Source organism: Ceratotherium simum, chromosome 1, assembly GCF_057802395.1.
Source record: "Ceratotherium simum simum isolate JZ-2026a chromosome 1, ASM5780239v1, whole genome shotgun sequence".
Classification (NCBI taxonomy): Eukaryota; Metazoa; Chordata; class Mammalia; order Perissodactyla; family Rhinocerotidae; genus Ceratotherium; species Ceratotherium simum.
The window spans coordinates 10,662,268-10,689,526 of NC_141900.1; the positions used below are offsets into that span (position 1 = coordinate 10,662,268).

The 27,259-nt window shown below is 38.7% G+C and overlaps 1 long non-coding RNA gene across 2 annotated transcripts in view; it reads right to left on the reverse strand.

Annotated features, from left to right (window-relative positions):
* The window catches only part of LOC147918133 (uncharacterized), a 41,609-nt gene extending 14,350 nt beyond the window's left edge, over positions 1-27,259 (reverse strand). Inside the window, exons 1-2 of one of the 2 annotated variants that reach the window (XR_015552789.1) lie at positions 26,017-27,259; positions 24,635-24,790 (exon numbers count right to left, since the gene is read on the reverse strand). This is a non-coding gene — a long non-coding RNA (uncharacterized LOC147918133). Of the gene's footprint in view, positions 1-24,634; positions 24,822-26,016 lie in introns of both variants that reach the window. The other variant, XR_015552783.1, reaches the window with a different exon arrangement.

Below are 27,259 nucleotides of genomic sequence, written 5' to 3' on the forward strand. Positions count from 1 at the left end.
AATGGTGTGCTATAGATTTTATTTTTGCAATACCACTATTCAAAAAATGAAAAGGTCACATTTCTAGCTTTCAATCAATGCTTATTAGGTGGGTGAATAGTTGAAGAGCTATGGGACACCTGGAGTGACAATGCTTATTGAAACTCGAGGACAAAACCTTGAAGCAGATGTGTTTTGAATGAATTATGAAGTGGATGAATGAATCACTGAATCACAAAGCTATAGGACATATAAAGAGATTTCAAACAGGTGCAGGATAAAGCCACCGACTCTGATCTATTTTGTCAAATTTGAGGGCTTATGTCATGTTATTTAAAACACTTGTAAAGAAAACCAATTCCCCTTAACTTGCAAAGAATATTTCAGCTCTTGTTTTATACTTTTGATATAAATCACTAATATTAGAATTTTCTCTGGAAAATTCTTCTGAAAATGACTATATCTTTTAAATAAAGCTAATTTTATAAAATCTATTGAAATGTATACGGGACTTGGGACCCATTCTTCTAAATTATGAGTCTACAGTTATGCACTCTAGGTTCTAGGTTACATAAACAAAAAACAAAGGCTAATTGAACCTAAAAGATTATATTATCTGTTGCAGAGAAACAACTACACGAGAGTCAGGAATACAATGACTTGAGGCCCTCTCAAAGGCATAAATTTTTATATGAATGGTGTTCAAAAGAAACCCTCTCACCAAGTCAGCATTGTGCAATCTGCAAGGAAGAGAGAGTGAATAAAGAGGACTTTTACAGGAGACAATTGTCCTGATAAATTGTAGTCTAATAGTTTGGATCTTCTTAAGTTGTCTAAATTCTATTTGCAATGCTCCAAAAGAGCCTTCAGGAAAGAAGTAAATGGGAAATCAATAATTTATTCTACAATAGTTAGCTAGGAAAAAAGAACTAAAAGAAAATCCACTTTTAATGTCTGGGTCAAGATATTTTACTTTAAAACAACTTCAGTTCTTGGGAGGAGGGAGAAAGACTGCCTGGGTTCTTCCACCCCCATATCATTGATATCAGGCCTCTGAATGTTTCTTTTTTTTCTTTCTTTCTTTTTGCTGAGGAAGATCAGCCCTGAGCTAACATCCGTGCCAATCTTCCTCTATTTTTTTGTATGTGGGTCACCACCCCAGTATGGCTGGTGAGTGGCGTAGGTCTGTGCCCGGGATCCGAACCCACAAACCCGGACTGCCAAAGTGGGAGTGTGGAACTTTAACCACTCAGCCACAGGGCTGGGGCCTGAATGCTTCTTAATAACACACTTCAACAATATTTCTTAGGACAGAGCAAAAAAAATAACCAATAATTCAAAGAAGTTTTTTCAATGATTTGTTTTTAACATAGTTCATCACATGACATGAGGACACTTTCTAATATCACATAATTTTCAACATGGGATTGTTAAAGTTTCTTACTACTGATGACTCGTGGCCACAATATGTCCAACATGTGAATCTCCCACAAATCGTAAGAGTATGGCTCTGCCTGCGGGCTGCGTGTGTGCATGAGACCCACACTGGACAAGAGAAGCAAGACTGCATTTCTGGAGTGTGAGACATAAACTCTCCAGGATACAAAAGTTTCCACAGGTCAGTTACCAGCAGCTTGAATTAAGTAAGTACAAGATAAGGGTTCCATTCAAGATGGTAAGCAGCTAACAAAGTCAAATTGGCCTTTCCCAGCTCTTTGTTAAACTGCTAAGTAAGATGGATGGATGGATGGATAGATAGATAGACAGACAGATAGACTGATATAGAATGATTGAATAAGCAAATAATATCCATAGAGAACTTAGGATAAATTGTGAATTGGCAGGGAGCAGGTAACATGTGTTTGGGATGGAGGTACGTAGTGAATGGGTATGGAGTAAGGGTTGGTAGTGAGGGGGTATAGGGTGGGGAATAAGTACTGAGTGGGCGAGGTGGGGGGGTAGTGAGTGAGCATGGGGTGGGGAGTAGGTAGTGAATGGTTGGTAATGAGTAGGTACGGGGCAGAGGTTAGTGAGTGGATAGGTAGTGAGAGGGTATGGAGATAGCATAGGTAGCAAGTGGGTGTGGGGTGGGAACAGGTAAAGTGGTATGGGCATGGATAGCATGTGGGGGAGAAGAGTAGTTAATAAGTGGGTATGGGGCAGGGATGAGGGATGAGCAGGTGTGGAGAGGGTGGTAGGTAGAGAGTGGGTGTGGGGCAGGAAGTAGATAATGAGTGTGTATGGTTAGGAGGTAACTACCTCTAACTCTTTAACACTTGAGTGAGTGGTTGAGGGGGTTAAGGAGATGAGTAGGATGTGTAGTGGATTGTGGATAGTGAGTGGTTAGGTAGTCAGTTTGTATGACATGCAGTGTAGTTTTTGAGTGGATGTGAGGCAAGGTATTACTAGCAAGTAGGTAGGTAATGAGTGGGTTTGGGGCAGGATGCAGCTAGTAAATAGGTAGGTAGTAAGTGGATATGGACACTGGACATGTTCTTTGTGACATGATTTGCCCAGTTCATTGGACCTGACCTTGGATATGGAACTTGGTTTTGGAACTGAATCTTAGACCAGGATTTTTGATCTAGAGCTTGAACCTCTGTACTAGACCTAGACTTTGATGCTGGATATTGGAACAAGCCCTTACCTCAGACCTGAACCTCAGTCTTGTCATTAGACTTTTCATAGATGTTGGACCTGGACTAACATCCACTTTTTCATGGATGTTGGACCTGGACCTTCAGCCATGTCTTGGATGTGGACCTTAGAAGTAGAAATTGGCCCTTATACCTGAACCTTGGATGCAAACTTCAAATCTGGCCCTTTAACATAGACCTTGTACTTAGACCTGGACCTTGCACCTGAACCTAGATCTTAGATGTGGACTTACTCCTTGGACCTAGAAATTGGACCAAAATCTGGATCTTGAACTTAGATCTTGAACCTTGCTCTGATTTGGACATTGAACCTGACCTTAGGCATGGAAATTGGACCTGAACGTGGATCTTGGACTTAGATCTTGGACCTGGACCTGGACTTTAGAATTGGACTTTTGCCCTTGGACCTGGGCATCAGATCTCAGACCTGGACCATGATCTTATATCCTGGACCTGAATCTGGACCTAAAATGGAAAGTAGACTTGGACCTGGATTTGCCCAGGATTTTGACTTGAAATTAGTCCTGTGTCTTGGACCCTGACACTATGCCTTTAACTGGAGTTTGCACCTTATCTTGTGTTTTCTCATATTAGGACAGGATCAACTTCCCACAAAATTAGTTCAGATGTCAAAGTTGATGATGCTACACATGCACCAAAAGGATATAAAATGTTTATTACTCATATAGTGAGGCTTTCTAGAGAAAGCAGAGAAGGCTGCCAGAATAGTCCAAAAATGACTGAGAGAGCAAAGAGGGGCAAGTGGTTTGGGTTTTTATTGTGGTTAGGGAAGGGAGCTGGGGTGGGGGCATGAGCTGGGACTTGTGTGCTTTAAACTTTCTACTAATGGCAAAGGAGGGAGTGTGTGGACTTTCTTGTAGTCCTGAGAAACTATGGGGCAAAAGGGAAATGGAGAGAGGTGGGGTTTGAATGCTGTCAGTGGTAAAACATTAAAAATGGAGTCAGAGTCCTTATTACAATTCACCCCTGATGATTGACTGACTGCTAAAATATGCCATATTTCTCAAAATTGAATTTGCTGAGACATGTGTGGCCTTGATTTATATTTTGGGTAGCTGTGAGGCAAGAAATCCCAAGAGCTTTTTACCCTAAGGATTGTGGTCTTAGAAAAGGAGTTGTTGTTGCCATTGGCTAAATCTGATGGTCAGATTGTGGACAATGGCCAAGGTCTATAAAAATGTGGAGTCAAGGCTGATTGTTGGACAGGGCATCTAGTGCTAAGATGACTGCCTAAAGTTCAGCCAGTTGTGCTTAACTTTCAGTCCTAGACTTTATCAAGGGCATCTGATAAAGGGATGGCCAACAGCAGCTCTCCAGCAGACTCCATCACATTTAATGTTAGTAATGCCATCCGTAAAGTAAACCAACTTCCTTTCATATTTACTCAGTTGTTCCCAGAGGGGTCTTCAGGTAACCAATGAATCCAGAAGAGAGGTGTCTTCCTCCAGTGCCACATGGCAAAGGACTAAGGACAAGGGGGAGCCACTTTCTCCTGCAAAGGGCATATGCCAGGTGGCCCAGGTCTTGCTTTATTCTAAAAATGTCATTTTTATTTTAGCAGGTCATGTCAAACCTGCTGGCTGCTGCCTCCAAGACCCAAAGCATAATGGTAGCTAGGGGCAGAGAGACTCCATCTCCAGGAGGAGCTAGTATACAGCCAGCAATTTTCACTCTACTGGTATATAACATGGGGCCCGGGAGGGCAGAAGCCCATGGGCAACTTTTGGCCACCTTGGGTAGTTCACAGACTCCAGGAGGCAGAAAAGTAGATTACTAAAGACTTTACAACAAAAGAGTCTCTGGGAGCACTAATGGAAGTGCTGTTATATTGCAATTTGGACAGATTCTAGGACATTTCGTTGTAGCGGGCCTCATTCCAAGTGAGCCAATTAGCAAGTAACAATAAATGGTCTTAAGTAAAATTGTAAATGAAGAAAATGTTGCCCCCAAAACCCAAAACCCCTAAAATATGCCAAGTTGTTTTAACATTGTAGGTGCTGACAGAGACACTAGTTGTTTCTTGACAGTGTCAGGGATGGAGTGGCCCTCAACAGACCAAATAATACCCAGAAATTTTGCTGCGGTAGTGGGACCTTGTGCTATGTCTGGGACATTCCTTTCTTGTGAGCACTTTTATGAATGTTTGTATGTCCTGAATGAGTGTGCCAAACGAATCTCCTCAGAGGAGAACGTCGTCAGTGCAATGTCATACCTACATTTCTAGAGAAAGTTGGATGTTGTTAAGATTGTTCCTGCACAAACTGTGTGATGGCAGGGTACCATGGGGTACCCCATGGGTGGCCAGGGTAAGGTGCACTGTGTCTCTTCAAAAGTAAAGGCAAATTAATGCTGAGAGGCCATTGAAATAGGCACTGAACAGAACATATCAGCCAAATGACTACAAAATGTCTACCAGTTGCTGATTGGATGGAGTCAATAATTTCAACAATACTGGGTATTAGGGACCTTAATGAATGGAACCATAGTATTAAGTAATTCATTATGAGGCACCTTCATTCTTTCCATGTTTAAGAACAGGCTAAATAGGGCCTTAATAGGCCTTATAGAATAGGTTTTGATCCTTGAAAGTCCTGTTTTAATTCATTTTGTGCTGTATTAAGAATTATAATAGATTGGGACAAATTCAGAGGATCCCATTTTGTCAAGCCAATTTTAAGTGCCAAAGACTTAATTTAATTTTACTTTATTATTCATTAGGTCAGAGCATTCATGCATTCTGGGATATTTTAGAGCAAATGGAGCTATGACCGTGGGGAATTTAGGCAAGGCAATAGTTCTAATTGGTAAGGTGAGGCATACCTAATTCTATTTTATGTTTGCAACTCCTCTAAGAGTACAGGGTATATCTTATTTAAATTTAGTGAGATCCCCAGGTATAAGATAACTTATTTAAATTTAGTGGCATTTCCCCCAGTATCACTGTAATTTGAGCTCCAGTACATATTAAGGCCGTGAAGGTTTACCAGTTGGAGCATTTCAGTTGATGTTCAAGTTAATTTAGAATCTATGCTGTAGAGGTACAAAAGTCAATCATCACCTTTTTATCTTTTTGTTATATATATAGTTAGTAAATTTTTGATTTCCAATTGGCCAACTTGTGGTGCAGAAGTCCAAAGTCCAGGTCTAGTTCTAAGCCCAATGTCCAAATGCAAGGTATGGGTCCAGGTTTCAGGTCTAAGATCATGTCCAAGGAACTGAAAAATTCCAGATCCAAGTTTCACGTCTAATATCTATGTCCAAGATTAGGTCCAGTTCCAGGTCTAAGGTCCAGTTCTGAGTCCCTGGTCGAAGGTCTAGTTACAAGGTTCACCTCCATGGTGAACCTCCATGGTCCTAGGAATAGTTCCAAAGTTCAGGTCTTGGTACAGATCCAAAGACCAGGTCAAATCAATTAAAAATTCATGTTTAACACCTAGTACTAGTTCAAGGTGCAGGTCGATGGTACAGATCAAGGATAGAGGTCCAGGTGCAAGTTCCAGGTCCAAAGTTATGTTCAGATCTAGGAAGGTCCAACACAGACTTGACAGATCCATGTCCAAGGTCCAAGTCCATAACCAATGACCACATTAAAGATCGGGCCCAAAGTGCTAGACAAATCCAGGCCCAAGGTTGATGTCCTATATCCAGGTCCAAAGTCAAAGTCATGGTCCATGGTCCAGATTGAAATCTAAGGTCCAGGTCCAGGTCTGAGGCCCAGGCGTAAGTTCCATTGTCCAAGTCTTTGGTCCACATCAGATACACAGGTCCAGGTATAAGGAGTAATATTTACATGTGAGTTCAGTTCTAGATCTCTGAGATCTATATCTAAGAAACATCTCTAGATCTGAGGTCCAGGAATGTGGTCTGAATTCCACTATGAAAGTCCAGGTGTGAAGTCTAAAATCCAATCCAAGGTCTATGTTTGGGTCTGAAATCTAAGTCTAAGATTCATGCCCATTGTCATATTTAGATCCAGGTCAGAAGTCCAGACCTGAGGTCCAAATTTGAGTTTAGAAGTCCAGTTCCAAGATCCAGGTAGAAGATCCAAAGTCCTCTTCTAATGTCCAGGTCTAGATCTAGGTCCAACGTCTTGGTCTAGATATAAGATACAGGTTCAAAATCAATGCGCAAGTTCATATTTATATCCAGATCTAGAACAGGGGTCAAGATCCAAGGTTTAGGTCCAAGATTAGAAGTCCAGGTCAAATGTATAAGCCCTGGTTTGAGATCAGGTTCAAAGTTCAAGTATAAGCTTCAACATTGATGTTCAAGGTCCAAATCTAACTCCAGGTTCATTGTCCAGATCCAAAAGTAGGCCTAGTGCCGAGAGTCCAAAATCGAGGTCTAAGGTCCAGGTCCTAATCTAAGTTTAGGTCCAATAGCTAAGTCTGGTACAGGCCTAAGTCTCTGGCCTAAGGGCAGGTCCAAGGAACTTGACAAACCCAGGTCTGATATTCAGGGCCAATGGCCACGTCCAAGATTATTTCAGATCCAGGCCTGAGTTCAAGGTCTGAGGTCCATATCTCAGTTTAGAGATCTAGGTCCAAGGTACAAGTCCAATGTCCAAGGTCTAAGGTCCAGATCAAATCCACGTTGGAGAACCAGGTTCAAATTTAGGAACAGGTCAAGGTCAAGGTCTAAGGTCCTGGTCCAAGTTTGAGGCTCACAATCTTGGTCAAGGATCAAGGGCAAGGTCCTAGTACCAGGGCCAAGATCATGTCCTGAACTAGGTCTGAGACCTAAGATAAAGGTTAGTGGTAGACATCAAGGATTCTAGTTGAAAGTTTAGTTCCATGACCAAAGACATGGTCCAAAGTCAGTTCCAAGTTTCTTGACATCTAGGTCCCAGGTTAAGGCATTATGTCCAGGTCCAAGGTCCAGATTCAAGGGCCAGATCCAGACTCAAATTCCAGGTTCAAGATCTAAGACCAAGGTCTGGATTCAAGGTCCAGGTCCACAGTTTAGGTAAAAGGTCCATGGTTTAGTTCAAAAGTCAAGATTCATGTCCAGGTCCAAAGTCCAGGTCTAAGCTCAAGTCCAAGGAAGTGGATAAATCCAAGTTCAAGATCTATGTTTAATGTCAATTTCCATGCTCATTGTCTATGTCCAAGTTAAAAGTTCAGATTAACGTTGTGCAGGTCAAAGAAAGTGCAGTTGCCTAGAATATGTGATTCTCAGAATGTGTGGTCTTTGTTCAGATACAGCTTATTTTAACCTTAATATATTCTAACATTCAATAAGAATCTATTTTAGAGATCAATGTCTGATTCTGAGCTTGATTTCTTTTATAATGCTGGTTTGTGCACATGCACACTACTTCCTTCCAAATTTGCTCTAACTCATATGAAGGTACTGGTGAAAACAATGTGTAAATCCAAGCTTATTTTCAGACATATTGCTTAGGTTCACTTGAATTTGTTCTAACTCACAGGAAAAAAGTATAACTGAGAAGAATGTGTGTTTCTGAGCTTTTTCTTCTCATATAAATCTTGTGCTCACTTCAGTATATTCTAACAGATAAGAAGTTACTTTACAGAAAAGTGTCAGAGACTGAGCTTACTTACCATTATACTACATCTTTCTACCAAAGCTGCTCAGTTCATCCTACCTTGCTCTAATAGTGAAAAAATACTTTTGAGATAAAGGTGTGTTTCTAACTTTTCTGCCCATATAAAGCTTTTGTAACAGGCACAAAGGAATTTTAGAGACAAGTCTGATTCTAAGCTTGTTTACTGACATCTTGTTAATGTCCACTAGATTTCATCTAACCCATGATAAGAATATACTTTGAAGAACAATGTATATTTAGTTTGTTTACACAGATATTATTGTTTTCATAGATATTGCTTTGATTCATCTTAAATTGCTCTAACTCACAGTAAAATAGTACAGTTGAGAAGAATGTGTTTGTGAACTATTTTTCTCATATAAATCCTACATTCATCTCAGTGTGTTCTAATAGTCAGGAGGTTTCTTTATAAAGGAATATCTGATTCTGATTTTGGTTTCTCCTTAAACTGCTTCTCTGTATACTCAATTTCATCTATATTTCCTCTAACTCCTACTAAGAAGTTTTAAGAACAACGTATGTTATTGAACTTGTTTATACTTATATTGCTTGTTTTCACAAATACTGCTTTGATATCTTAATTTGGTTGAACTAATATTAAGAAGGTATATTTGAGATTAACATATGATTATGGGCTTATTTACACAAATACTCTTTGGATTCACTATTCACTATTTGCTCTGACTCAAAATAAGAAGGTACTTTTAAGAATAATATGTGACTCTTGGATCCTATTCACAAATCCTGTTTGGATTCATCATAATTTGCTCCAACTCTAAATAGATAGTTTCTTTTGAGAGCAATGTATAAATCTGAGTACCTTTTTACAAATACTGCTTTTCACATATACTAGACCTGGACATTGCACCTAAACTTTTGACATGTATTTAGGTTCTGGACTCAATTTCAATGTGTAAAGCAGTTTTTTTCCCCATATCAGCAAGCAATTCTCCAACACCAGCTGAGTGCCCTACAATTCAACTCAATTCTGATACTATCTACCCAGAGATAGCATCAGATTCCACAGGCTAAGGGTTCAGTTCCATAAGACTGTCCTCTACTTCAGACACCAATTGCAAGCCCAGGTCGTTACCTGTGCTTCTGACCAAGTGGCTACAAATTGGAGGTTCCAATGACCCCGTCCAATTCAGGATGCCAATCATAAGTCCAGGTTGTTACCTCTACCTATGACCAACTAGCTATAAATCAGAGGTTCCCCCAAACCCTTCTTTGGGTTCAATTAATTTGCTAGAGTTAGCAAACTCATTTACTCACCAGATTACTGGTTTATTTCAAAGGATATTAAAGAATACAAATCAACAACCAGATGAAGAGACACATAGAACAAGGTATGGGGAAAAGGCACAGAGCTTCTATGTTCTCTCAGAGCATACCACTCTCCCTACATCTCCATGTATTCACAAACCATGAAGGTTTCCAAACCCCATCCTTTTGGGTTTTTATGGAGGCTTCATTACATAGACATGATTGATTAAATTATTGGCCATTGGTGATTGAACTCAATCTCCAGCCCCTCTCCCCTCCTTGGAGGTCAGGAGGGTGGTGCTGAAAGTTCCAACCATCTAATCACATGGTTGTCTCCACTGGCAACCAGCCTCCATCTTTAGGTGCTTTCCAACTGTCTCCTCACTAAAATAACAAAAGACACCTTTGTGGCTCTCATCACAGGAAATGCCAAGAGTTTTAGGAGCTCTGTGCCAGAAACAGAGACAAAGATCACAATCTGGATCTGGAGTGACCCTGGACATGGAACTTGTACCTGGCCCTCAATACTAGGCTTAGATCATGGAACAAGGACCTTGGCCCTTGACCTTGAACCTTAAACTGGATCTAGATCCTTGGCCCTTGACATTGGACCTGGACCTCAACCTGTACTTTTGAACTGGACCTTGGATATTAACCTCTAACTCAGACCTTTACCTCAGACCTGGAATTATGACCTGAATATAGACCTGACCTTTGACATGGGCACTGGATCTGGTAATATGACTTGAACATGCATCCTGAACTTGGTCCGGAATTTTTCCAATTCTTTGCACTTGACCTAGAATGTGTTCCTTGACTTATACCTTGGACTTGGACCTTTGACCTAGACCTGGACATGAACCTTATCACAGACTTTAGATCTTGTACCTGAATCTTGGAACTGAAACTCAAACTTGGACTGTGGATTTAGACCTTGGACATAGACCTACAACTTAAAACTGGACATTGGCACTGGATCTGGACCTTCGACCTGGAATTTAGACCTGGACTTTGGGCTTCAATGTTGTACCTAGATTTTTCCAGGTCCTATGTCCAAGTCAAAACCAGGTCTGAGGTCCACTGAAAATATCCAATGTCCAGTTCCAACATCAAGGTCCAAGTCAAGGTACAAGATTCAAATTCTAGTTCCAAGTCCAGGCCAAATCTAGGCCTTATAACCAATACAAAACTCAAAGGCCCAGATCGATGTCAAGGCACATGATATAGATGCTATTATTATATTATATTCTTTTTATTGATGAGGAAAATGAGGCTGAGAGAGGCTAAGCAACTTTCCTAAAGTCACGTGGCTACTGGGACTGGAATCTGAGACTATGTGAAGCCAAAGCTTGGTCTATACTGCCTCCCAGTGCTGGCAAGAATAATGAAAAATGGGAGCAAGCGGGCCGGCCCCCTGGCGTAGCAGTTAAGTGCGCACGCTCCACTGCTGGCAGCCCAGGTTTGGATCCCGGGTGCGCACCGACACACTGCTTGTCAGGCCATGCTGTGGCAGCGTCCCACATAAAGTGGAGGAAGACCGGCAGAGATGTTAGCTCAGGGCCGGTCTTCCTCAGCAAAAAGAGGAGGATTGGCATGGATGTTAGCTCAGGGCTGATCTCCTCACAAAAAAAAAAAAAAAAAAATAGGAGTAAGAGAGTAGTTAAGGATTAGATCATGAGGGACTCACCGATTTGCTAAGACACTTGGGCTTTCTCTTGAAACTATGAGAAGTCGTTGAAGAATTTACATAGTAACATTTATTAGAAGTTTTGTCCCTAATTATAAAAGTAATATTAATTATTGTTACAAAAATGATACAACAGGACATCCCCAAAATGGCAACATATGAGGCTCCTGAATTTCCCTTCTCCCGCAGATCCACCAAATCTACAGCTACACACGGAGCAATTCTGTTGGAGAGAAATTTAAAAACTAGTCGAGTGACTCCCACACATCAGAACACTGAGAAAGGACCCACACTGAAAAGAGTAGGAAAGGCTGAGACACTCTCTCACCATAAATGCCAACACTGGCAAAGCACCACACAATTGGGAGGGAACCCCCAACTCCCAGCTTCTCCCTGAGGAGCAAAGGGTTTGGACCACACAACTAGTGCCCCAGGTTTTAACGCTGCCACCTGAGGGATGGACCCCGAAATCACCAAGCTCTGATAGTCAATGCGCTTGCATTCATGAGTCCCAGGACTATAGCAAAGAAGCAGTTATTAACGGGCACATGAGCACTCTCTGTGGCTTTCCTCCAGGGCTCAGCGCAGAGAGAGCAAGCAAAAATGCCCATCTCCCAGTCTTTCCCTGGAAGGGGTTTGACTGCATACTTCACAAGCTGCTACCTGAGGGTCCAGTTTCTAATTAGCCCAAATCTAGGTGCTGACTGCAGTCTTCCCCAGAGCTTGAAAGAGCCAGTGGTCCTTCCCCTAACTTCTCCTCTGACTCATCCCAACAATAAAACCAAATCACCAGCACCTCTTTAGGAGAAGCTTGTCCACACATCTAGTGCCTCAACTTCTATGGCTATCACCTGAAGGACAGGCCCTCAAATCACCTCGTTCTGACAGCCAGGAGAGCTCAGCATTCAAGAGTTCCCCAGAAACATATTAAGCAAACAACAAACAAAGCAGTTTTCAAATGGGCACCCAAGCACTTGCTGTACCTATCCTCCTCAGGCTCAAGCACAGAGGGAACAGGCAAAAATGTCATCTGCAAGATTCTCCCTGGCAAAGAAGATCTGATCGCATACTGTCCCAAATGCTGCCTGACCCCTTATAAGAATATCAGCATTTTTTTTTTTTTTTTTTGGTGAGGAAGATGAGCCCTGAGCTAACATCTGTTGCCAATCCTCCTCTTTTTGCTGAGAAAGATTGGCCCTGAGCTTACATCTGTACCCATCTTCCTCCATTTTATATGTGGGACACCTGCCACAGCATGGCTTGATAAGCTGTGCGTAGGTCCCCGCTCAGGATCCAAATCCGCAAAGCCCTGGCCGCAGAGGTGGAGTGCGCGAACTTAACCACTACACCACAGGGCTGGTCCCTCAGCAGATTTTTTAGCAGAAATTCTCGCAGGCAGAGGAGAGTGGGATAATATATTCAAATTGCTGAAAGAAAAGAAACTGCCAACCAACAATACTCTACCAGGCAAAGTTGTCCTTCAGAATTAAAGGAGAGACAAAGAGTTTCCCAGATAAACAGAAAGCTGAAGGAATTCATTACCACTAGACTGGCCTTACGAGAAATTTTAAAAGGAGTTCTTCAAGTTGAAAAAAAAGCATACTAATTTGTAACAAGGAAACATAAGAAAGTACAAATTCAATGGTAAAAGTAAATATATAGTTAAATTTAGTATGCTCTAATATTGTATGGTGGTGGGTAATTCAATCATTAGTATAATATAAAGGTTAAAACATGAAAGTATTAAAAATAACTATAACTACAATAACTTGTCAGTGGATACAAATATAAAACATGTAAATTGTGACATCAAAAACATAAAAAGTGGGGAGAAGCAGTGTAAAAATGTAGAGCTTTTTATGTGTTTGAAGTTGTTATTATCAACTTAAAATAGACAGTTATAAGATATTTTATGTAAGCCTCATGGTAACCACACAGTAAAAATCTATAATAGATAAGAAGAGAAAGAGAAAAGAATCTACTCATACCACTACAGAAAATCATCAAATCACAAAGGAAGAGAGCAAGAGAGAAATATAGAAACAAAGGAACTATAAAACAGCCAGAAAACCATTTAAAAAATGACAATAGTAAGTCCATGCTTATCAATAAATACTTTATATATAAATGGACTAAATTCTCCAATCAAAAGACATAAAGTGGCTGCATGGATAAAAAACAAGACCCAACTCTGTGCTGCCTACAAGAGACCCACTTCAGCTTTAAGGATACATAGACTGAAAGCAAAGGTATGGAAGATGTTCCATGCAAATGGAAACCAAAAGAGAGCAGGGGTAGCTATACTTATATCAGACCAAATAGACTTGAAGCCAAAAACTGTAACAATAGACAAAGAAGGACATTATATAATGATAAAGGGGTCAATTCATCAAGAGGATATAACAATTGTAAATATTTATGACCCCACATCAGAGCACCTAAATATATAAAGCAAATATGAACAGATCTGAAGAGAGAAATAGACAGAAATACAATAATAGTAGGGGATTTCAATACACCACTTTCAACAATGGACAGGTCATCAAGACAAAAAATCAACAAAGAAGCATTGGACTTACTCTACACATAGATTACATGGACCTAACAGACATACAGAATATTCTATCCAATAGCAGCAAAATATACATTCTTCTCAAGTGCACATAAAACATTCTCCAGGATAGAAAATATGTTAGACCACACAACAAGTCCTAATAAATTTAAGAAGACTGGAATTATATCAAGCATCTTTTCCAACCACAATGATATGAAACTACAAATCAATTACAAGAGGAAAACTGGAATATTCACAAATATGTGGAGATTAAACAACATGCTCCTGAACAACCAGTGGGTCACAGAAGAAATCAAAAAATATCTGAGAAAAATGAAAATGAAAACACAACATTCCAAAAGTTATGGGATGCAAGCAAAAGCTATTCTAAGGGGGAAGTTTGTAGCAATACCTACAATAAGAAAAAAGAAAGAGCTCAAATAAACAACCTAACTTTACACCTCAAGGAACTAGAAAAAGAAGAACAAATGAAGCCCAAAGTTAGTAGAAGGAAGGAAATAACAGAATCATAGTGGAAATAAATAAAATAGAGACTAAAAAGACAATAGAAAAAATCAATGATACTAACAGCTGGTTTTTTGAAAAGATAAACAAAATTGACAAACCTTTAGCTAGAATAACAGAAAAAAGATAAAAGACTCAAATAAAATCAGAAATGAAAGAGGAGACATTATACCTGATAACACAGAAATACTAAAGATGATAAGAAAATACTATGAATAATTATAAAGCAATAAATTGGACAATCTATAAGAAATGGATAAATTCCTAGAAACATATAACCTACCAAGATAAATTCATGAAGAAACAGAAAATCTAAACATACTAATTACTAGTAAAAAGATTAAATTAGTAATCAAAAAACTCCCAACAAAGAAAAGTCCAGGAATAGAAGGCTTCACTGGTGAATTCTACCAAACATTTAGAGAATACCAATCCTCAAACTCTTCCAAAAAACAGAAGAGGAGGGAATACTTCTAAATTCATTTTGCAAGGCCAGCATTACCCTGATACAAAAACCAAAGATGCTACAAGAAAAGAAAATTATAGGCTAATATCTCTGATGAACATAGATGCAAAAATCCTCAAAAAATACTGGCAAACCAGATTCAACAGTATATTAAAATGATCATACACCGTGATCAAATGGGATTTATTCCTGGGATGCAAGGATGGTACAACATTTACAAATCAATCAATGTGATACACCACATTAATAGAATAAAAGCTGAAAATCATATGATCATCTCGACTGATGCAGAAAAAAGCATTTGACAAAATTCAACTTCCTTTCACATAAAAACTCTCAATAAATTAGGTATAGATGAAATGTACCTCAACATAATAAAGGCTGTATATGAGAAGCCCACAGAAAACATCACATTCAACAGTGAAAAACTGAAACATTACCGTTTAAGATCAGAAGTAGGCCAAGGAACCCCTCTCTTTCTACTTCTGTTCAACATACTACTACAAGTCCTAGCCAGAGCAATTAGGCCAGAAAAAGAAATAAAAGGCATCCATATTAGAAAAGAAGTAAAAGTGTCTCTGTTTGCAGGTGACATAATAGAAAGCCCTAAAGACTCCATCAAAAAACTCTTAGAACTGATAATTGAATTCAGTAAAGTTGCAGGATACAAAATCAATATACAAAAATCGGTCGTAGTTCTGTACAACTTCAACAGACTATTGGAAAGAGAAATTAAGAAATCAATCCCGGGGCCAGCCTGGTGGCTTAGTGGTTAAGTTCGCAGACTCCACTTCAGTGGCCCAGGGTTCGTGGGTTCAGATCCCAGGCGTGGACCTACACACCGCTCATCAAGCCATACTGTGGCAGTGTCCCACATATAAATAGAGGAAGACTGGCATGGATGTTAGCTCAGGGACAATCTTCCTCAAGCAAAAAGAGGAAGATTGGCAACAGATGTTAGCTCAGAGCCAATCTTCCTCACCAAAAAAAAGAAAAGAAACCAATCCCATTTGCAATATAATCAAAAGAATAAAATAATTAGGAGTAAATTTAACCAAGGAGGTGAAAGATCTGCACACTGAAAACTGTAAGACATTGATGAAAGAAACTGAGGAAGACACAACTAAAGGGAAAGATATTTTATGGTCATGGATTAGAAGAATTAATATTGTTAAAATGTTCATACTACCCAAAGCAATCTACAGATTCAACACAATCCCTATGAAAATTCAAATGGCATTTTTCACATAAATAGAAAAACAATCCTAAAATTTGTATGGAACAACAAAAGACCCTGAATAGCCAAAGCAATCCTGAGAATGAAGAACAAAGCTGGATGCATCACACTTCCTGATTTCAAACTATATTATAAAGCTATAGTAATCAAAACAGTATGGTATTGGCATAAAAACAGACACATAGATCAATGGAACAGAATAGAGTCTAGAAATAAACCCACACATATACAGTCAATTAATTTTCAACAAAGGAGCCAAGAGGTATAATGGGGAAATGATAATCTCTTCAATAAATGGTTTTGGGAAACCTGGACAGCCACATGCAAAAAAATTAATGTGGACCCCTATTTTACACCATACACAAAAATCAACTCAAAATGGATTAAAGATTTGAACATAAGACCTAAAACCATAAAACTCCTAGAAGAAAATATTGGGGTAAGCTCCTTGACAGTGGTGTTGGCAATGATTTTTTTGGATTTGACACCAAAGAAAAGGCAACAAAAGCAAAAATAAATAAGTGGGACTATATCACACTAAAAATCTTCTTGCATGGTGAAGGAAACCATCAACAAAATAGAATGAGAGAAAATATTTGCAAACCACATATCTGATAAGGGGTTAATATCCAAAATACACAAGGAACTCATATAACACAAGAGCAAAAATCAAATAACCCAATTAAAAATGGGCAAAGGACTTGAATAGACATTTTCCCAAAGAAGACATACAAATGGCAAACAGGTACGTGAAAAGGTACTCAATATCACTTATCATCATGGAAACTCAAATCAAAACCACAATGAGATATCACCTCACACCTGTTAGGATGTCTATTATCAAAAAGAGAAGAGATAACTAATGCTGGTGAGGATGTGGAGAAAAGGGAACCCTTATACCCAGTGATGGGAATGTAAACTGGTGCATCCATTTTGGAAAACAGTATGAAGATTCTCAAGAAATTAAAAATAGAACTACCATATGACCCAGCAATCCCACTTCTGAGTATATAGCCAAAGGAAAAGAAATCATTAGATATCTGTACTCCTATGTTCATTGAAGCATTATTCACAACAGCCAAAGTATGTAAACAACTAAGTGTCCATCAACAAATGTTTGAATAAGGAAAAAGTTGTATATATATATACAATGGAATAGTATTCAGCCTTAATAATGAAGGAAATTCTGCCATTTGCCACAATATAGATGAATCCAGAGGGCATCTATATACAACTATAAGTTGTAACAAACAGAAAGAACTAAAGTATGAGATAAAAATAATTATAGCTTGCTCTGTATCATGAAAATGTTTTCATGCATGCTCCATTGTAATGTTTCCATTGGAATATAAAGAAAATGCAATTCTGTACCCCAATTAAAAAAGATAAGCTGTAATTGGATGCCATCACTGGCAATCATACCACATATTAAAGAAAGATGCGGGTCTTTCCCAGGGAAAAAGCAGTGACTAGATTGTGTTCACAAAGGTTTACAATGGACAACCTCATTTATGACCTTAACTCCTAAGATAGAAATAGTGTCCAATTCTGCATGGATCTAGGAAACAGATCAAAGGAATACACATTGCTAACAGAAAGCTGTAAATCCAGTGCAGATTGCATCCAATCATTAACACTATTAGTCCAGAAAGTAAAGGGGATTTAAAAAAAAGAGAGTTTCTGGATGAGATTAACATTTGAATCAGTAGACTGAGTAAAGCATACTGCCCTCCCAATGTGAGTGGGCCTCATCCAATTCGTTAAAGACTTCAATAAAAAAAAAGACTGAGTAAAAAAGAATTCTGTTTTCTACCTGCCTGTCTTTGAGCTGGACATCTGTTTTCTCCTCCCTTTGGACTCCGACTCAAACTGGAACTTACACCATCAGCTCTCCAGGTTCTCAGGCCTTTGGACTGGGACTGAAACTATACCATCAGCTCTCCTGAGTCTCCAGCTTGCCAACTGCAGAACTTGGGACTTAGCAGCCTCCATAATCATCGTGTAAGCCAATTCCTTATAGTAAATCTTTCTCTCTCCTTCTCTGGATAGATAGATAGATGATAGATTGATGGATGGATGGATAGATAGATAGATAGACAGATAGATACACGCATACATACATACAAATATACATATATACATACATACATATGTCTGGCTGCACACCCAGTTGCATGAGCAGTGCAGGATAGGTTGCTAAGAGACTGAAGAAAAGACCCGAAGACAGCTGTATGAGACATAAGGGTTTATTGGGTCTTACTTATGGAGAGCGTCCAGTGGTGGCCAGCTAGACAGAGTTGTGCATCTGCACCTGCTACTGTGAGCAGAGATGGGGTTGCTTATGTAGGCAGGGGAACAAAGGCTTCATGCTTGCCAAGAGGGACTGTCCTTGCATGGCCAGCATTCCAAGGAACAGTAGTTCGTGTGGAGGGCTCCATGATCCCTCAAGACATGATGTTCTTCTAGAGAAACAGTTACAATACCAGACGGTTGACATCTTGCCCAGAAAGGGGCCAGAAGGGCACATGGTTGTTATAGGGCATGTAGGCTAGTGCCAGGCAAGTATGACCCTACACATAGATAGATAGGCATAGAGATATCAGAATATATGTATATTATTGGTTCTGTTTCTTTAGAGAACCCAAACTAATACACACGATTACAAAGAAAACATGCAAAACATACACACACACACACACACACACACACAAACTGCAGGTCATTTGGGTCATACATACCAAAAAACAGGCACGGGATATATACTTAGAATGCACAGGTAAAGCTGTCTCTAAGAAAAGAGATACTATGCTAGAAAAGTTCTACATCTTGATCTGGGTGGTGTTCACATGGGTGAATGCATGTGTAAAAATTCATAGAACGATACACTTAAGAAGAGTGCACTTCGGGCCGGCCCAGTGGCTTAGCGGTTAAATGTGTGCGCTCCGCTACTGGCGGCCCGGGTTAGGATCCCGGGCGCGCACCAACGCACCGCTTCTCCGGCCATGCTGAGGCCGCATCCCACATACAGCAACTAGAAGGATGTGCAACTATGACATACAACTATCCACTGGGGCGTTGGGGAAAAAAAGGAGGAGGATTGGCAATAGATGTTAGCTCAGAGCCGGTCTTCCTCAGCAAAAAGAGGAGGATTAGCATGGATGTTAGCTCAGGGCTGATCTTCCTCACAAAAAAAAAAAAAAAAGAAGAGTGTACTTCACTGCATTTATGTTCTACTTCTGTTTGTAAAATCAAGAGGTACACTAGGAAAAAAAATCAATAACAGATGGACTGGGAAACTATAACCAACACACCTCTATGTGTCAAAACCAAATTTAATGAAGAATGTAAGACTGCTGCCACAACCACCATTACCACTAATTAAAAAGATGGAAGAAAAGATAAGCAATTTGAGGGTATATCATCTAGACCCAAACTGGAAATGCTAGGTGAGAATCAGAAGCAATTATCAAAGAAAAAAAAGGAAAACTACTATTATGTTAACATTCTTAACTAAGAAGACTTGTCCTGTGCTTGCCATGTGTATCACAACTTTTCTGTGCCAATTATCTGTAAATATATTCACCTCCCAGTCTTAGTGACTTAAAACCATGTATTTCCTCCCAGCCCTATCAGTCAGAAAGTTGGGGGTGGGAGTGTGCTCAGCTAGGACTGGGCTCCTTCATGCTTTGTAGTCAGTTGAGGGTCAGCTGGGGTCCGAGATGGCCTCACTCACATGAGGGCCTCAGCTAAGATGGCTGGAATGTCTGGGACAGCTGGGCTTTGCTCTCATAGGGTCTCTCATCCTCAAGGCGCTCACCTGGGCTTGTGTGTAAGGAGCAGTATTACAAGTATTCCAACACTAGAGTGGAAATTGCACAGCCTCTTGAGGTCCAGGCTCAGAAGTGACTAAACATCACTTTCACCACATTCTCTGTTCAAAGCAAGTGACAGAGCCAACCTAGATTCAAAGGGAGGGGAAATAGATTCCACCTTTTGCTGGGAGGAGCAGCAAAGTCATGGAGGCATGCATATAGGATGGGAGGAACTGCTGTGACCATCTTTGCAACCATGTTTCCCAGTTTTCCATTTGACTTAGAACATTGTTTATTTGTTGAATAAATTAATATGTCCAATATATACCACACTAGCTTTGTGGTTTCTTACTTAGCTATTAAACTGAGAAACTCCTATTCCAAATCAAATAAACATTCATCTACATTTTCTTTCAATTATTTTAATTGTTTTAGTCCAGGGTTCAGCAAACTTTTTTTGTAAAGAACCAGATAGTACTTATTTTAGGCTTTGTGAGCCACAGGATGTCTGTGACAATTCTGCCTGGGAAGGCAGCCGTAGGCATTATGTAAACAAATGTGCATGGCCATGAATCGATAAAATCTTATTTATAAAATCAGATGATGGGCTGGATTTGGACCTTGGGTTGTAGGTTCTCACATCTGCTTTAAGGTATCTGGTTTTGTGTTTGTGTATATGGTAGGAAAAAATACATACTTTTTCAAACAATTATCATAAAATAATTATTAAATAATCTTTTTCTTACTCTTTGTTATGCCCTATCATCTAGTGATTAGAATCAGTTTCCATGCTATCTATGTAGCTACATTAATCTTTCTATTCATGCATTATAAATACCTAGAAAACCATATCATGTTTAATTACATTTACCCTTATGCTATTTTTTGGGCCAAAAGGCGAAATATAGCCTCATTGTTCTTGCTTTTTAAAAGTATCTCTGCTTATCTTTCCAATGCATTTTTGCAGGTGAACTTTAAGATAATTTTTTACATTTTGAAATAATTTTCGATTTGTATTCTTACTAGAACTGCATTAAAATTTTATATTAGTAAGGAGAAAAAATACATCTTTACAATATTAGGTCTTCTCATCCAAGATTATGACACTTCTCATTATTTAACCCTTCTTGAATCTATGTATGTCCAGTTTCATAGTTTTCTTCTAACTGGTCCACACATTTCTTAGCTTCTTAGTAGATATTTGTGGCAAAGAATACTGATGCTCACCACTAGCTATGTTTTCCCTCTTCTTCCTGGTCACAAAGGAAGACTATATTTCCCAGCTTCCCTTGATGTAAAGTGGGGCCATGAAACTGGATTCTGGTCAGTGGAATGTGAATGAAAGTAATCCACAATCTTTCACTCTCCTTCTGTTGTCTCCTGGATGGATGCAGAAGATCCCATGGAAGACTCTAAGGCCCCAGAAGATGGCAAAACTCCTAAAGGGAAGGAGTTTGGACCACCATAAACCATTATTAGAAAGACTGTCTGCCAAAACTCATTTGCATTATGATGGGAGAGAGAAAACTTCAGTCATTCACCAACTGAGGTTCTATTTTTTTGTTATAACAGTTATTCTCTGATTAATCAGTATTCTATATTTTTATCCCTACTGTGAATGAGTTCTCGTTTTGTTTTATATTTGCTAGTTGATTATCTTATACACAGAGACTAGTGATGTTGTTTATTTTTAGATAGTTTAATCTTGTAAACGTACGAATTTCTATTATTAGTGTTGTTTTTCACTTGATTCTCTTGTGATTGCCATTTGGATATGAGCCAAATAATGTGATTTATCTGTTCCTTTTGGAATAATTATAACTCATATTTCTGTTTCTTAATTTACTGAATTACAGAAATTCTACAATAATTATAAAAGGATGAAGGAGATGAAGATCATCTTTGACTTGTTCTTGACTTTATTGAAAGTGTCATGATGTTTCCCACTATTAAATATGTTATTTTAAAAGAAATATATATTCTTTACCATCATAATTTTCTACTGATTTTTTTCAAGAATGGGTATTGATTATAAGAAAATTATACATGTTGTTTTCTTTTGACCTAATAATAAACCATATTCATTGATTTTCTAACATTAAACTATTCTCCTATCCCTAGTTGGTTATAGTAATTCCATTCTTGGAAAACAATGTTGTCTTCAGTTTACTGGGTAAGGAATTTATGTATCTACATTTAAGGCATTTATGCTTCTATATTTTAGTTAAAATTTGTAGCTTCACTTTTGGGTGGCACATATTAAGTTTTACTGTCAATATTAGTTTGAGTTTCATTGAATTCCAGAGTTTTCCATGTACAATCTAGTCTGGAGTCAACTTGTTCCCGTCTTGTGGCCCAGGGATAGTGAATAGTTGAATATTATGAAGTAAAATAAATAAAGGTTAACAGATTCTTCCCCTTTCTGAACAAGAATTTGACCTTCAGTAAAATTTCTAGATCTGATTCCCTGGAGACATGATAAAGGTAGAATGTCAATTAGTTGCTAGGCAACACTGCTTATGGTGAAACGTAGTTGTAAAGATGCATCCAGACCAGGAGAATTATAAATAACCTAGGAAGTCGTCTATTTGGGCTTCCCCAAGGGTAGTGACTCTTGTAATTGGGTATCTCCCTTGCATACCCTAGAAGCATGCCTATGCAAATATTACAAGATTTTGGCTCCTGTGCATCATGAGGCTTTTAAGCCAGGGGCTCACTCAACTCAACCAATGAGTTGTCTTATCTCTTTGCATCTGAGAACAAAAATATCTTTACCAGGTGACTTTGTGGGCTATTGCAAGGAATATCATAGAAGAGAAAGACCTATTGCCACACTGATGGCACTCTATGCTTCTTGTCCTTTATCTTTCTAAGTGATTATATTGCCAAGAGTGGCCTATGGTAATCTTGTGACTCTGAATGTTTAATTGAGCCTCAGAAGAAGACCTTTTGGTGGGTGTTGAAAGACTATCATGAGCACAATGCTCTTCTTAACCAGGATCTTAATGCAGCTCATTATTGGAATCACTACAGACCACGTTGATGATTTTAGTTCTGTTAAGTACAGCACTTATGTGCCTTAGAGCACACTTCTGCTTGCCGCCTCTTTCCACACTGTCAATATATGGTGGAGGCTGATCTTTGTCTTGGTTGATAGTTGCTCCAACTCACATTTCTGTTTCTTGTGGTAGGGCTTTCACTTACTCCTGTCTGGAGTACCCGTTGTAGCTGTCTAAAATGCCCACCACTCCACACTGACAGGAAATTAACCACAGTTATTGTAAAGTCTTTATTTGATAAGTTCAATGTCTGAATCACTTGCTATTGTATTTTTATTGTCTGACATGCCTCTTGGTTATCAGTCATTTGACCTTGTTTCCAGCCATGCCTGGTGATTTTGTTTGAATGTCTGAGTTTTCAATTTGAATAATTATATTTTTGCATTTCTAGAAATTCTATTGGCTATTTTTCAAATCTGTCTTTTTTATGTTGTCTTTTTCTTTGATTATAATGTTTATTCCTTCTTTTACATTTATAATTATTTAAAAATAATTTATATTTTAAAACTAATTAATATTACACTTAGTTGACTCATTCAGAATGTCCTTTATTTGAAGTTCTTTAAGTACCATATTTTGGATTATTTGTTAACACTCTCTTATAATAGATAATTTCCTTGTGTGGTTTATTAATTACGATACGCTAAGTTATGCCATGGAAACAAATGACCTCCAAATTTAAATGTTTCAAAAACTCATATCTATTGAGCTGCAGGTTCAAATTACTCTCTAAGGCAGCTGTGCTCCATATGAGGGCTCAGGATTACATCTTCATTACCAACATATGCTTCCATAATCAATCACCGTGGCAGAACAACAGAATTGTAAAGAATAGCATACAAACTCTTAAATGCTTCCAGCTAGAGATGGCACATGTAATTTCCACTCACATTTCATTGGCCAAAGCAAGTCACATGGCATTCAAGGAGATGGGGAATGCATTAATACTGAGTACCTAAAGGGGGAAAACCCAGAAATGTTGGTGAGCAGCAGTGAGAACTACCACCTATGATGTCTAGTTTTTTAGTGTGAGGTCAACTTTTTTGAGAACTGTTTTCATTGTGGACATACTGTACCCTATATATTTGAGGTGTCCGTATAAAGATTTGTGTTAATTTCTGCCTGATGCCCCAAGGATTTTTACGGATATAACCAGTTTTTGTGTTAACTTTTCAGCTTTGCTTTCCTCTACTCACAAATTACTGACTCCATGCCTATTGCTCAGGTTTAGGGTTTCAATATTTCACTGGATTGTTTGTCTAGAAATTTTAGACCTATTACATGAAAGATGCGGCAATCTCAGCTTCCATCTTCCACCTTTCCTATCCCTGTACATATTCAAAGCCCAGCCTCTAGACTTTAAAGTTTATATCCTATCTGACATCTTCATAAGCCACTGTAGCATCACTTTGCACACTTAGCATGCTTTAAATGAATATCCTCTTTATTTATGTCACTTGATATTTCCTGGCTATGCATTCAAAAATTTATTAAAATTTATTTGGCATTTTTATATTTTGTCTGTTATTTAATCCTCCATGTTGCCAGAAATGCAAGTGCTATATACTTGTTTAATTGTCAATCTTCTCCATAACACTGTATCACAGAGACAGGAACCTTGTCAATTTACGGACTCTATCTCAATCTTGTTTCTCAGAGCTCAGTAAATGTTTGACAACTGAGAAATAAATATTACAACTCTAGGGTAGTGGACAGTGTTAATGAAAGCAGCCATTCATTTTCTCTGTTCCTGTACAAGTATGACTCTCATCTCATCAACAAATAGAATCTGTTTTTCCTACCTTGAATCTGGGCTGGTCCTGTGACTTGCCTTGTCCAATAGAAATCAGTAGAAGTGATGTTCTAGGACTTTCAAGCCTATGCCTCAAAAGGACTGCAACTTCTCCTCTTATCTTGGAGCTCAGCCATTTGGATGTAAGGAAGTCCAGACTAGAGTACTAAATGATTGAGACCACAAGGAGAGAAGCCCTGTAGAATGAGAAGTCACCTTGGATATTCCAGCCCCCACCAAGCTTTCAGCTAAATGCATAAACATAAGAGAGCTTAAACAAGACCAACAGGAGAATCATCCAACTGAGCCCCAGTCAACCCATGAAACTGTGAGAAATAATAAATTGTTGCTGTTTAGGTGACCAAATCTGCGGATGGTTTATTATGTAACAATAATTGAGACACTTAGCTAACAACCAGTAACTGAATATGCCATTGAGAGAGACAATGGAGAATAGGACACATTTAAAAATTATAATTTGTAAGGAAAAAATTCTAGAAAGTAAATTACTGTCTTTAAGGTGACATGACTAAAAGAAAAAAATTTTGATTGAATTAAGCAATTTTGACAGTTTTAAAAACTGCTTCTAAAACTCAGATATATTGGTATTTGGAGACTGGTCCCTTCTTGGGTTGAAAGGTGAGAAGTTAATCATTTTGACTTTGCCAACTCGTTTCTGAAAAGATTTGCTGAATTTGAGGTTAATTTTATTAGATGTACATCACCTCTTTGTTTTATACAGTGGAAGTAGAAGAATATAACCTATAGATTTCTGGCTGAGGAAACTCACCAAAGGTTTTCTTTTCACATTCAAATGAGTTCAGCTCTTTTGTGAAATCTAGCATTTTAAAATAAAACAAATGATACCACTCCAGAACTGATGCCAAACAAAGGCTGCAGCAATAAACACCGTGAAGATTGTAACTTTTCATGCTTTTGGCATTTCATAAATTCTGACTGTAAGTTTTAGAGAAAATGGAACAAATTCTAAATTGTTAACTTATTACAAACGTAAAATAACACATTTCATATTATAGCATAAGAATTTCTATTTTATGAATGTCCAGATCAGGGCAATAAAGCCATCTCCATGCATTTCAACAGAACTGTGTAAAAGATGTGTGAGATGTGGAGGAGAGCAACCTGGCCATGGACTCAGGCTGAACATGCGTGTCTCAGCTCTGTTCCTGGTGACTGCTGTATTTCCCCAAAGGTTCTAAAAAACAAGGAAATTATTCCTCTAAACTTAACATTCCTTATTTGATCTTGTGGAAATAAAGCACATTTATCATCCATATCATTTATGTGGGTGATTGCTTAAGTATGAAATAAGAGAAAAGACAAGGAAATAGGGCTGCTACTCACTGTTAAGCACGTTAATGACACCCTTACCTTCTGAGTGAACTTTTTCCGTAAAACTGTCTTTTAGTTTTAAAGTAGCTCTTCCAACACAGTTCTTCTGACATTATTCTTTTATTAAATCATCACCCAGGTAATTGTATCCTATTGATGAAAGAAATCTATTGATACGCTATTGTCTTTTTATCTAGTAAAGGTCACATTAAGTGAACCTGGCTATTAAGTAAATAGCCAAAAAATTGAATGCTGTAATAAAAGTCTTCATCTGCACACACTACAGAGAGGAAGAAATAAAACTGTAAATATAGATTTAAAATGAGTTTAAGATAAATGTGAAAATATTGTAGTATCTTGAGAAAACATCACATAAATGAAATTCAGATGGCTCTTAAGCCATGGGTTTCAAAGTGTGGACAATTTTTCATTACTACAGAAAACTTTTACTATTAGACCAACAGCACATTGATACTTTTCTGCTGGTTTGAATAGTAGATATGGAAGCTATAGCTACACAACACTAAATAACTGGAAGAACAATGCAGGATTGTACAAATATTCTTTCCGTCATCCATACAGTGTCATAATACTGGATGCTCATTTTCTGACTTTTTTTGTGCGTAAGGAAGCTTGGCCATGAGCTAACATCCATTGCTAATCTTCCTCTTTTTGCTGAGGAAGATTGGCCCTGAGCTAACATCTGTGTGCATCTTACTCTGTTTTGTATATAGGATGCAGCCACAGCATGGCGTGATGAGTGGTGCGTTGGTCTGCACCCGGGATCCAAACCTGCGAACCCTGGGCCCCCAAAGCGGAGCACACAAATTCTGACTTTTTAACATTGCAGTTCCCCACTACTCTTATCATTGGACTTCTTTTCTTCTCTTGCTACACTCAACAAACCTTTTATCTTGACTTCATTGTTAGCCAAGAATCTGGCAGCTATACAGTGTGTGCGCTATTTCTTGAAGCTCAAACTCAATTAAATAAAATAGTTACACTTTCTACCAAATCATGAAAAGAAGCAATGTATTTTCCTTTAAAACAAAAGCATATTCAGTAAATAGAAGCACACAACCCACAAGAGCAGGCAAAGAGCTGTGTGGCTTTTCTTCCAGGGCACTTTGTGCTGTTCCCTCCAAGGGCAATAAACTGGTCTGCAGATATTGGCTAAGCTCTCCCTGGGTGGTTCCCTGGTGTGGAAGCGCTGGCATCTGTCTGGTACGGAGCCTCATTCCACCCCCTTCCTCCCACCAGGTCAGATCTCCTCCTCCCCTGG